The sequence below is a fragment of the Euprymna scolopes genome, chromosome 32 (assembly GCF_053919585.1).
Source record: "Euprymna scolopes isolate OS-2025 chromosome 32, ASM5391958v1, whole genome shotgun sequence".
Taxonomy (NCBI): Eukaryota; Metazoa; Mollusca; class Cephalopoda; order Sepiida; family Sepiolidae; genus Euprymna; species Euprymna scolopes.
In genome coordinates this window covers 41,545,877-41,558,503 of record NC_136513.1, presented here as the reverse complement: position 1 = coordinate 41,558,503, position 12,627 = coordinate 41,545,877, and the positions used below count along the sequence as shown (strand labels likewise).

The following is a 12,627-nucleotide window of genomic DNA, read 5'->3' as shown; positions in this document are numbered from 1 at the left end:
TTGCTGAAACCGTGTAGAATTTGATTAATTGTAAGTACGATTCGATAGAAATTTGTGAACGTTGACTTCATAACGAAAACGTTTTAGTGAGTTGGGAAGATGCACAGTAAGATTGTGTTCCACGGACCAGTAAATTTCCCACAGAATGTTGCTTGTGGAAGCTCCGCTTAGATCAAAGTACACGGAGTTAAAAAAAAGAAAAAAGAAAAAGGAACATGATTTTCAATGGTAGTTGTTTAGATGAGTGTTTGCTCTGAATGTTTTACCAGAAAGGGGTATCCGATTTGGAGCTCAGTCGAGAGCATACATCATAAACAAAAAAAAAGTAAAGAAAGAGTAACACTTTAAAAGTGGCTGCAGGAAAGATAACTGAATTAGTTTTATTCGTGAATTCGTGAAAAAGTTGACAACATATATATCAGATCACCCCAAGTAGCAATTTTTACATTTTAAACTGCTTAGCATCCGTTTTTGTCGAATGCAAACGGATTTAAATTTTTCCACATGTCTGAAATTTTAAATCTGTAGATCAAAAATTAGTTGAGTATATAGGTTTAGAAGTAACTCCCACATACGCACATTTATAGATATATAGATATTCTCCCCTATAGACTAATGTATATTTATTTGTACTTCAATAAACAGATAAGCTTTCAGCCAGTCTACCGAACATTTCCCAGTAAAACGTATGGGCCCGTGAAAGATATCAGCTGGGACCGTAATATAGCTGGTTGGGGAGGTATTACCAGCAGTATCCGAATAATTACGTCTGCAAATTCGCAAGTATGCATGGGCTTGTGCCAGACGAACATGAAAAAAGAGCAGAGAAAAATGCAATACGTTGGTTGGGAAGAAAGGAACACACGACCAGATGCGATGGATGTGCGGCCCCGTGGTGGCGACGAGAGACTTTTAGGCTGGTGTTGAGACGGTAGGGTTTTGTTAATCTCATGGCAGACAAATTAAACAGTTAGAAAATAAAAAGAAGCATTGTTTGTAAAGTAATGGTAATTAAAATTTTGCTAAAACAGAAGGAAAACCGAGTCAGATAAATTTATTTTTGTTGGGTTGTTTCTTTTCAACGGAACAAGACGACATGGGAGTCCGAGAGACATTTGAAGTGTAACGATCCAAACGTAACGGTCATGTTATCTTTGTATTCCCTTTCTGGACAGATCATTTCACGTGATTAAATCACCCATAACTTTAGTCTTGCCCGCTGCCCAAAATGAATGCGCAAGAAAAATACCGGATAAATGTAAGCAGTGTTTTTTTTTTAATATATACAAGAGAAACAATAATAGCATTGTGATTGTGACGAATCAATTTACTGGCGTAAACATGAGTCAATGAATATATTATCAAGACATGTAATTTAATAGCAAGTGTTAATATTGTCGAATGTCTACATATATAAAAGGCACTTTGTATGTGTAGATCTGTGTGTGTAAGTTCGTTCCATATGGACCCCGAGACAGCAAGGCCGATTAAAAAGGAAAAATGTCATACAAATATATTTGATGTATCGAGGAGTGTTCTTAGGTTTTGTATCAAAATCGACAATAAAACATCCATTTAAAGAAAGAACATTCCAATTTTGACCAAAGTTAACACACTTATACAGCCTTACAAAAGTGCATTTGAGAAGATTATAATTGTATAAAACGGGCAGAAAGTCGATGCCTCCATTCAGTCTCGAAAGACAAAGGATACCCCCTGTAGGGGTAGCTGCGCATATAATTGTGGGGCAAGGGTTGCGCAATCTACAGCCACGCCTCTCCTGAATCGGCACTGTTTGAGTCCACTGGTAAGGAAAGTCCAGGACGGCTAGAAAAAATGCCGAGATAAGCGGAGAGTACATACAGCACCTGGAAGTCCCAAATGGTCACCCATATAGTACTGGCCAGGCTCATCGTTTCTTAACTTCGTTTATCTGACGGGAACCGGTGTGTTAAACGTGATTATGCCGTACAAAAGGTGGTAGCGTATAAAATCAAGAGTAGGTTCTTTTGTAGGGATTCGGCTGTTCAAAAAAGTGTTTCTGAACCATGGTATCAGCTTTTGTATTTAAAATTTTAATTCAACTTATTATATAAGAATTATTTTATAAAATCAACAATAGGTTCTCTACAATGCAATGTAGACAACAATGCTATGTGAAGAAAGTCGAGGAGGCAGGTAAAGCTTCTTTTCGGTGTACAAGGATGAGTCAGGAACCAGAGCATACAGTTTATCGACCTGATTGTCAGATTGGGGATTTCACCGATTTCGATGAAAATAAATGAATTGAAAATATGTAACCTTTGTTGGTTATTACTCTCTCCCGGTCAATCTCTGATCTATTTAATAATATATATATATATATATATATATATATATATATATATATATATATATATATATACATATATATATATATATATATATATATATATATATATATACGGTGTAGCCCATAAGTCACTTTACATTTTAAAAATTCAATAACTTTTTTCTATTAATTTATTTTAATTTCTCTTTTCAGAATTATAATATATAATCTTTGTAAAATTTTTGTATAGGAAAGTTTACAAAATACAACTAGTGAGGATATTTGAAATTCACTTTGAAAATGGAAAGGCAATTGTTGCAATGCAAAGATCTTATATGCGCCATTTCATTGTTCAATATCCACTTAAAAGATATGCTATTGAATTTGTTCAACCTCAGTTAGTAAACATGACAGGGTATTGGTGGCAAAGAAAATGGAGAAACTGCACATACAGCTAGAACAACAATGCAGTTGTTAACTGTGATGTTTCAGGATCGAAAAATCTCTTGAAATCGCGATTTTGAATGTTCTCCGCGTTCATCTAATTTGACAGAACTAGACTTTTGGCTTTGGGGATATCTTAAAGACAAAGTGTATGCAAATAAGCCTCGAAGCACCCAAGAACTTAAGGCAAACATACACAGGAAATCATTTCCCTAGAACTTCCGATGTTAAGAACTGTCTTATAGAATAGCTTAGAAAGAGCTCGACTTTGCAAAGCCGAGAATGGAGGCTACTCAAGAGGCATTACCTTTCGTAATTAAATCAGACCAATTTCCATACGATAACTGTGTTAAAAAAAAAGAATTAATTGAATACAGTCATTTAAGAAAAATTCTTCGATTTTCAAACTGTAAAGTGACTTATGGGCCACTATATATATATATATATATATATATATATATATATATATATATATATATATATATATAACTGAACATCTGTGTGTGTGTTTGTGTGTGTGTGTGTGTGTGTGTGTGTCTGGTCACGAATAGGCTCCTATATTTTTGACTATTATAGAAAACTGATATCATATAATGATAGATGTATCGAGAAACAGGAATGAGTATGTTTGATCTGGCTTAATGAGTCATTAAAATTGTGGGGTCTGCGTACGCGCCTGGTCCATAAAGTATGGAAATAAAAAATGTAAAAATTAAAAAAAAAAAACGTTTACAAGTGTTTTTGATATAGATGTATAAAGAACACTTTGATAAGCATGTTTAACTTAAATAGGGATGGTATAATAAAATTGGGGGTTCTGCGTTCGCGCCTGCCTCCATAGAATGGAAATAGGCATACACTTTAACAGAGACTTTTTATATCTATCTGCGTAAGTATACTTTGATAATTATGTTTCAGTTTGGAGAAATGTGGTATAATAAAATTATGGGGTGTTCGTTCGCGCTTGACCTCCATAGAATGGAAATATGTCATAAAGTTTAACAAGGTTTTTTAATATAGATCAACAGAATATTGTGATAAGTGTTTCAGTGTAAACAGGTATGGTATAATAAATTATGGGGTTTATCTATTTTATTTTTACTTTCATCATATTTTGCTTTGGTTTTTTTTTTTTGATGCCCCCAAAATCCGAAGCTATCTCTTTATAACCCTTCCTTTTCATAACCTATCATACTTTCATAAATCAGAGCCCATTTTCTGTAGGCTTTTTTTGAACCCTGTCAACGACAGGTACTTTTGCTTGTATACATATATATATATATATATATATATATATATATATATATATATATACTCGTACTATATATATATATATATATATATATATATACATATACTCGTATGAATTTCTGTTGTTGCGTATTGATATTCATATGAAAAGCCCTTTTTTCTATTAGCATTTATTTGCTTCCCCATGAAAGCAAAATGTGACACAAGGTCATTTTTAATGTGGGAGTAAAGAAGCTCTCCAAAATAAGGGCAACAAAAGGCACGCAATCAGTAGCCAAACATAATAATCGTCTCAGTATTCAGGGTTTCCCGTCCTTAGACCAAGGACAAATTATCTTAAGTGTAGCATCAGAACAAATACTACACTTTGATCTTGGCCTGAAGGCCAAGGCAATTTTTTCTTTTTTCTGTTTTTGTTGTTTACTTGCCTCCTCACGAGGGCAAAGTTAGGCACATGAGCGGTTTTAAATGTAGGGTGAAACTAGCTCCCCCCAAAAGGTAAATTCTGGATAGTACTAAAAATAAAAATGCATCAGTCGTGAAGGATTTCGCCTCCATTACCCGAGACCAAAAAAGTGTAGTGCAGTAGAACAGATACTACACTTTGATCTTAGCCCGAAGAAAGTAAAAAGGCAACCGTTTTTTCGATTGCTATTTATTTGCTTCTCCATGAAAGCAATATGCGACACAAGGTCATTTTTAAAATCGGGGAAAACCAGCTTTCTCCAAAAAAAAAAAAGGGGTCTCTCTGGCAGGAGCCAAACATAATAATTGTCTCAGTATTCAGGGTTTCCTCTCCTTTGACCAATGAAAAATTTACTTAAGTGTAGCCTCTGAACAAATACTACACCTTGAGCCCGGTCCGAAGGCCAAGAACCTTCTTTTTCTATTTATCTTAAAATGAAATGCAACTTTGTTATATATGCGTCGTGGAATTGCATTCACTAGCAAAAGATCTAGCTAATTTGCATATTCTTTTAAACATACATTTTAATATATTCCTTATTAGTTATTCGGTTTTCTTATTAGATGAACATCTTTAGTAAACTATTATTTGTAATTATATTCACCCAGATATTCTACATGATTTATACTTGCGTAATATTTGCGGAAAAAGTTTATAGCAAAGATAAAACTCTTTTCATATATATTTATTGATACGCATATATTTTTGTTTAAAAAAATATTGCCTACCGAACTCCTCCTACAGTTTTTGGTCTACAAACATGAAACTTCATATATAAGGTATTGTAACCCATGCACAGCTTTATATTTGGGTTTGAGCCCGGGTAAAGCAGTACAAAAGTGTAAAAATATTAAAAAAAAAAAAATGCCAGGTGATGGTCGAACGACGGTAGTACGAATATACATGCCTAAAGTAGTAGTCATTGGTTCATATTTTAATTGTTATCCATGTAGCCAACATATTTTCATAGCTCAGTCATTTACAGCAGATTAAAAAATAAATCATAAGCTAAACGTTTTGGTTTCAAGTCTAAGTGGTGGTACACGAGTAATATTTTTAAAAAACTTTTGAAATCATTACTATGTAATGCGGGGTATTCTGCTAGTATGACGAAAAAGAATAAATATTTTTAAATATCGAATGATTTTAATAAAATAGTTGCATACTTAAATACTTTCAAAACAGATCGTTTATTTTCTAAAAGAGAAAATGTCATTAATGCTGCTTTAACTGTTTTAAGGTAAAATCAAAAGTAATACTTACTTGTGCAAAATTTATGACGAAATCAATAATTGTTTATATAAACTTATTAGAGTATAATTATATAATATCAATTATGTCATTGATTTTCTTCTTCACAGGGCTATATTATTATATTATTATATTATTATATTATCCTTAAGCTAAATAGCACATATAGTATTCACTAGTATCTTCTAGATATAGGATACTTTACTTTCCTTTATAATCGATATATTTCTCGTCCTAAACTGCAACATTCTATAATACTAGCAGGCGTTGCCCGGTCGTGAAATACGCATAAATAATATATTTTAATTCATACAGAAACTGAGACATGCGCATGCGAGTATTTTGTTGTTGTTTTCTCCATAAACAGTTTGTTTCTTTTGAGTAAAAAATAAATACTCGAGCTGAGACGGAAACCAAAACTTGAACACATTGAATCAAGTACAATAATTATCAGGCCAGCTTGACACAATTATCAAATAGTGTTTTCAAACCGACTTATTCATAACATAAGTAGGCTGACCTGTGAACGATTTTCACACGCTCATTCGTGAAACAGTGGAGAAATAATAAAAATCCGATGACCATCCAGTACCGATTAAAAAAAAAATTGACAACACACCGTCTTTTCTTCGCGGGTGTAAACCAATTTATATGTCTTCCACGTGTCTCAATATAATATACACCAAATTTCAAGTCTGTAAATCTAAAAATTCGTTGAGTATAGGCCGAAAACCCTCAAAATTTCCTCTTGTCTCAGAAAAAATGTTATGTAATATACAAATATATGTACGTGATGTTGCCAAGCTAATCAAACACCTTGATTCCAGTAAAGCAACCGACCCTGACGGAATTCCAATTATAGTACTCAAAAAAATTCAACAAGAACGAGCGCCCATACTTACAAAACTGTGTAAACGTTGTCTTAAGGAGAATTGCTTCCCATCACCCTGGAAAATCTTATCAGTATGCCCTGTATTAAAGAATTCAGGTGATCGCTCACCCCCCTCTCAGTCCAGACTAATAAGTCTCCTGTGCGTCATAAGTAAGTTGCTGGAATCTGTGTTAAATAGAGAAGTAATCAACCATATCAGCAAAACTAACCTTCTTAGTTACACACAATATGGTTTCCGTTCTGCTAGATCTACATCAGATGTGCTTACAGTTATATCTCATAGGATTAGCAAATCTCTCGACGGAGGCAACCTTTCTAGGGCAATTGCTCTTGACATATCTAAGGCCTTTGATAGGTTATGGCATAAATGTTTACTTCACAAGATCTCCAGCTATGGTATAGCTGGAAATCTCTTCTCAATTATAAAATCATTTCCTTCTAATAGGTTCATAAGATTAGTAGTTGATGGGCAAAAATCAGAAGCTCACAGTATTAATGCTTGAGTCCCTCAGGGGTCCATCCTGGGCCCAACTCTTTTCCTGATCTACATTAATGATCTTCCAAATCACATCCTTACATCATTCGTAGACATTTATGCTGATGACACTACCATCTATGGTAGCACATCTAAGACAGTAAACGATTAAGTTCTCTCCGACTCTCTCTCATCTGATCTTGAGCACGCGGTACAATGGGGAACGGAGTGGTTGGTTACTTTTAATGCATCTAAAACTAAGCTTCTCTCTTTACATCATCAACTTTCTGATCCCCATCTGGCACCAATTGAATGAATGGCTCTCGTCTTGAGGAGGCCTCAAGTTTTGACAAGCTTTTGGGCTTGATGATTACTCCTGATCTTTAATGGAACACGTACATCAAATATGTTGCCAAGGCCGCTGGAAAAATGGTGGAATCTTTCTATCGGTCCAGTAGATATCTCACTGCTGATGCAATTCTCTATCTATATAAGAGCCATGTACGTTCAAGGATGGAATACTGTTGCCACATCTGGGCAGAAGCTGCTAGAAAGGACTTGTCCTGCCTTGATAGCGTTTAAATAGACTTCATAGCCTCGTAGGAGATGTCCTTTTTTCTTCCCTGTAACCTCTATGTCACAGAAGAGATGTTGCGAGTTTGTCTCTGCTGTATCATTATTTACATGGAAAGTGTTCGACTGCGCTTCAGTCTATGGTAACCCCTCGCCTAACTTTCACAAGAAACATTCGTTTAGCTGAAAACACTATGAATAATTCCCCCACTCTTTATATATGCCTAAACCTAAAGGTAGATTCCATGAACAAAGCTTCTTTTTTAGAACTGCACGCCTGTTGAATTGTCTTCCGTTTTCCTGGTTTCCAGCCGAGTACAATATGGTTGTCTTCAAGTCTAACGTAAACAAGTTCTTGATCAGCTGTTCCACTTGTTATAATTTTACCGAATTTCCATTACTAACGAATACTATATTGTCCAATTTCTACTGTACACCCTTATCCACGAGTTACCTCTTGGCCTTGATAAGTGGCAATGCCTGTGTAACAAAAAAAGGTTGAGAGGTGTCCTCACACACATACCTTACTTTTTATATATATAGTAGACTATCCTTGACATGTTGGGTCAGTATGTTATATTAGATATGGAATTAATGTATGAGCGTGACACTTGGTATGTAAAGAAAATAGATTTTTGTGACATAGCAGAAACATTTCTATGAAAGTATATTAAAATGAAAACAGAATATAGATAAATTTCTATGAGTTGTTTTGTTTATAATTGTTTATTTTTGTAAACAAAAACTTACAACCATTGAATTATAAGTGGTTTACCATACTTATAGAAAAATGTGCACTGAACAGTTACCATAATACTTAAAGTTAAATTCAAATTTTTATATAACTTTTAATGTAAACGCGAAAAAAAAAAAAGAGTTGGGACGCTGAAAACGCACACAGTAAAACATTACGTTTTATTGTCGCGTTAAATATTTATTTGTTACGCAAATAAAAACAAACATACTTTCGGGGATATTTATTTTGGTAGTGTAGAACAAAATGTATGAATGTTTTTTTTAAAGAAAGGTGTATTGCAACATGGCGAATAAATAAAAAAACCAAGGCGGTAGGTAAATCGCCGTTGTAAAACGCTCTTACGGTTGTAAACGGGTTAAAGTAGATTTATTTGTAAGAAAATTGCGTTATAATAACTTAAATGTAATACGGAAATAAACGGCGTAAAAAAATGCAGAAAGTATTAAAGATTGTTTATTTGGATTGTTTTAAACGCGAAAAAAAAACCCAAACAATTGGGACGCTGAAAACGTACACAGTAAAACAATATATTTTATTGTCGCGTTGATTATTTGTTTATGTACTCATGCGCAACCGGAAGTTGTAAACCGGATGTTGGGTTACAACATGCGTTAGAAGGTCATTTGAGTTTCATAAATGCATAGATAGAGATTATATTTCTGTCGAAAGCGGTGGCACTAGTTGGAATGTATACACGAACATTCAATTCCCTTTGCGTGTTATTATAATTATAATATAGATGTACTGCATAATCACGTTGACACACCGGTTCCCGTCAGATCACCGAAGTTAAGCAACGATGAGTCTGGCTAGTACAAGATGGGTGACCATTTGGGACTTCCTTGTGCTGTGTGTGCTCTTCGCTTATCTCGGCATTGTTTCCAGTCGTCTCGGACTTCTACTTGCCACTGGAATCAAGCAATGCAGATTCAGGAGAGGTATGGCTGGAGATTGCGCAATCCTTGTAACACAATTACACGCGCAACTGCCCCTACAGTGGGTATCGTATGTCTTTCGCGATTGAACGGAGGCATCGATATATATATATATATATATATATATATATATATATATATATATATATATATATATATATATATATATATATATTATTTTCGGCTGTAGCAATGCAGTTTATCTTTAGAAAAAGTATTACCAACTTTAAGTAACTCTAAATCTATTACTTGCAGATACTTGAATAATTGGGGTGCTGAATATACACATTATCCAACGACTGCAAACGAAAACTAATCGAGCTGTATTCAAAAGTTCCTCATACATATTTAACACCATCTTAGTTTGTTGAGACGTAAAAAGATTGGCGCACTTTCTAGCCCTTGAATTTCTCTCGAAATTTATTCGGATCTATCTTGAATGATATTCGTGTTTTTTTTTTTTTTCTTAGTGCTGGAATAATTTATACGAATCGATGAATCTGCAGGCAAATCTAGCGAAGTAAACTCTAAGAAAAAACACCCTTTTTTCTTCTTTCCCTTAAATAAGTGTGAGCTGACAATGAGAGAAAATAAGAATAACTAGTCACAACTGATATATCGACATTGAATAAAAGAATAAAAACCAAATAAAACGAATAAACGACGACATTTGTATGTTTAAAATGTGTTTGCTTCTTTATGTAAAGTTTAATACATTTTTAGAATTTATGGACATGTTGATACGTAAATGAACGGCGGCATACATCATTCTGGATATATATATATATATATATATATATATATATATATATATATATATATATATGCGTGTGTGTGTGTGTTTGTGTGTGTGTGTGTGTGTGTGAGAGAGAGAGTACGTGCGGGGGTATTTATATATATATATATATATAAATATATATATATGTAATAAAAATGCAATCAAGTTCGCTTGAAAGCCAATTCGCAACGCAATATTAGGAAAATAAACAAATATTTTACTTGCTTGAAATTTATAATTTAAATATATTTCGGAGTCAAACTCCAATCTCAGTACGTTTTTTTAATTTCTTTTTTACTTCTTCTTTCTTGCCATGATGTAAGGTTGGAGAAAGAAAAGTATGTCTGTAAAAATCCGCACGTACACTTAACACACACACACACACACATAAATATATATATATATATATATATATATATATATATATATATATATATGTATACGAAAGCCATTCAAAATGTAAAGCCTACTTTGTTTAACACGAAAAGTTAAAGAACTGCGAGGATCGGGATGGTACCATTGAAACGAGCGACATTTTGTATCTCTGAATTAATTTTTGTGCATAGTCTCTATGACTCCCTTAGTACGTTTTACAATAGTGAATGATTATTGTGCAGTGGTGTCTTTTTTTACATAGGCATCACCATTTATCAAGGCCCAGGGGTCACTCGAGGATAAGGGTTAAAGAGTCTACGGTAGTCAATTGGACAATATAGTAATTGTCAGTAATAGAAATTCAATAAATTTGTTAACTTAAGGGGAACGGCTTATCAAGAACTTGTTTACATTGGACTTGAAGACAACCATATTGTAGTCAGCTGGAAAGCAGGAAAACGGAAGGCAGTTTCACGAGTGTGGAGTTCTAAGAAAGCAGCGTTGTCTCGGACGCGCTTTGTCATAAGAGGGTGCGTTTTGCAATAAAGCCTCATATGTCTGTTACTTAAAAATTTAGGCCCTGTCGGTGGGGCATTAGAATACGCCAACTGCCCCCCTGCAGAGGGTAAAAGCCCCTCAATGGGGGTCCTGGATATGACCTTAAACTATATCCAGTGGTGAGGCCCCAGCTTGTGGGCTTTGGGGAGTGTGGAGCCACCCTTTAGTTACAATTGCTCCCAGGTTCACTCTGACCTGGAGTGGTAGTACCTGTTAGGGTCCAAACTATGGGTTAAATAGAAACCGACGTGAAAACAACAAATATATTCTATTAAAAAAATTTTCTTCAAAATCTTTGGATTCGACATTAAATAACCCGAAAAGGGTTGATATGCCGTAAAACAAAAACAACCAACCAACCAACTTAAAAATTTAACAGCTATGAAGACGGGAGTAGTACCATTAAAACGAGCGAACTTTTGCATTCAAGAATTTATATTTCTCCAGCATTCGCAATGTACTTTTCCCCTGAATTCACTAACGCATTTCTGTCTATGACGCATGTCTTTTATAGTTGTTGCTTTATTAAGGTATCACACCGTCAATATCCGCAACAGAGAGACGAAGCGGTGACATCGGGAATGCATAAGTTAAGGCATCATAACAATTTGAAAATAAGAAAATTGGAGGGTTTACTTTTAGAACGACCCCCCATAAAATAAATCTTAGTTATGTATTGATTTTGTAAGTACGTAAATATATATATAAAGGAATATATAGTAGCGTTCAAAACTAAGGGACAACATTTTAAAACCTAATATTTGTTAACAATAACAAGTGTGAAAAGCTGGAATTTTGACAAAAATAGTGTAAACAGAAAAAAAAACAATAAAAATACATGTATAATCAATATTTAGTAAATGAGCTCGTAATCTCAATGACAGCTGCACCTCTTCGACTACAAGAACGAATCTGTTCTTGACAATCATTCTTCTTGAAGCTTCACCCACACATTCTCCGTGTTAATGAGATTTCGCTCCATAACTTTAACTCCTAAGATCTTCCAAAGAGTTTCTATTGGATTTAAGTCAGGACTTTGCGGTGGTCAATCCATAATTTCGAAATCCTGCTCGCTAAGCTAATTTATTACCACCATTTTCTTGTTAAATAGGGCATTATCTTGCATAAAGGTAGTCATATCGAAACCTGAATTCTGTATGATTGGCACAACATGATCTTGAATAATGCCTTTTTTATGGATCTGCACGTTTACACGAGTTTATAACCAGACAAGAGGCGTTGTACCTTGACTAGAAAACATCAAAATACTATGACGCTTCCGCCTCCAAACTTGACAGTTTTCGTAGTACACTTTGAACTTAATCTTTCATCGTCTCGTTACATTGTTTGTCTTTTTCTCAAGATTTTTTATCAGTTTTTGTGTGAAAATTTTTAATCTGTTTTTTGGATAAAAAGTTGAAAAAGTTGACCTTTGCAGACACTAGCAATATCCTCCGCCAATTTTAGCTCTAAACACTTGAAATTTTAGATGTAGGTCTCCTTCAAAATCTGTTTTCAACAAGAAAAATAGTTGCTAAGGGATCAATATTAAAAAAAAAAT

At 34.2% G+C, this 12,627-nt stretch overlaps 1 long non-coding RNA gene and 1 pseudogene across 2 annotated transcripts in view; both read right to left on the bottom strand.

Annotated features, from left to right (window-relative positions):
- LOC145256305 (uncharacterized) overlaps positions 1-12,627 on the bottom strand; it is a 607,467-nt gene that overhangs the window by 459,184 nt on the left and 135,656 nt on the right. The window lies entirely within an intron of this gene.
- On the bottom strand, positions 1,857-1,974 carry LOC145256549 (5S ribosomal RNA; annotated as a pseudogene).